The sequence below is a fragment of the Orycteropus afer genome, unplaced genomic scaffold (genome assembly GCF_000298275.1).
Source record: "Orycteropus afer afer isolate SDZICR_OR568_19922 unplaced genomic scaffold, OryAfe1.0 scaffold00020, whole genome shotgun sequence".
In the NCBI taxonomy this organism is placed as follows: Eukaryota; Metazoa; Chordata; class Mammalia; order Tubulidentata; family Orycteropodidae; genus Orycteropus; species Orycteropus afer.
Window position 1 is genome coordinate 1,946,203 of NW_006921607.1, and position 1,025 is coordinate 1,947,227.

Consider the following 1,025-nt stretch of genomic DNA (forward strand, 5'->3'; position numbering starts at 1 on the left):
AAGGAAAGGTTTATATATGGAGGGAAACTTTCTTTGCTGGTTGCCAGGAGTATGAGGGGAGAGGAGGGAACACTGAAAAAAAAAAAAAGCATTGACCTATGTCACTTTAGTTTTGTGTATTTCACTGTACATAAATTATATTTCAATAAAATGCATTAAAAAAAGAAAGAAAGAAAAGAAATGACATACTGTATTGGGCAAATCCCAAAAAAATAAACAATAGAAGCCTCCAGACCCTCACATATATATACATGCCTTGGTATAGTGTAGAAGAAGGTTGGATTCACAGACATACCAGTGGAGTGCCCAGAGGACACACCTTTTACCACAATGATGAAGAACAAATTTGTGAAGGGAGCCCCAGCATTCTTGTGATTGCTATTTTATGGAAGTCAGAGGGAGACAGTGAGCACTGACCTGTGTTAAGACACCTTAACTAAAACGGGGTTGCTTGGACCCCATGGTGGTAGGGACCAAGTGGTAGCACTTAATCAACAAAGGCAAGGTGGGCATGGTTATCATAATAGACAGCATATAGAGGGAAAGCAATAATCAAGTATCTGACTTATATGGACCTATGGGGTTGGCTATTTAATCGTGGTGTCCCTAGGAGGAGTGAACTAGATGGCAAATCTACTAAATATTTACTTCATCTGTATTCTGGTTACCTAGTGCTGCTCTGACAAAAATATACCACCAATGTGGATGACCTTGACAAACGGGTTTATTCTCTTACAGTACAGGAGGCTAGGAGTCTGAGTTCAAAGGGCTAGGTTCTAGGGGATGTGTGAAAGCCCCTTGACCTTGGGCTTCAGCTCTGCCTCCTGCTCCTGGCCCACTGAAGCTAGAGGCATCTCTTCACTCAGGCAGCTACTGGCTGATGAGGCTAACAAGCCCAAGGTCAACAAATAAAATGGCACAGTCCCAATGTTACCAAACCACATGGCAGGCCATTAATTCAAGTCTATTGTAAGTCCCAAGGTCAGCAGAGCATGGCAGGCTGCTGAACAACACACGGCTACATG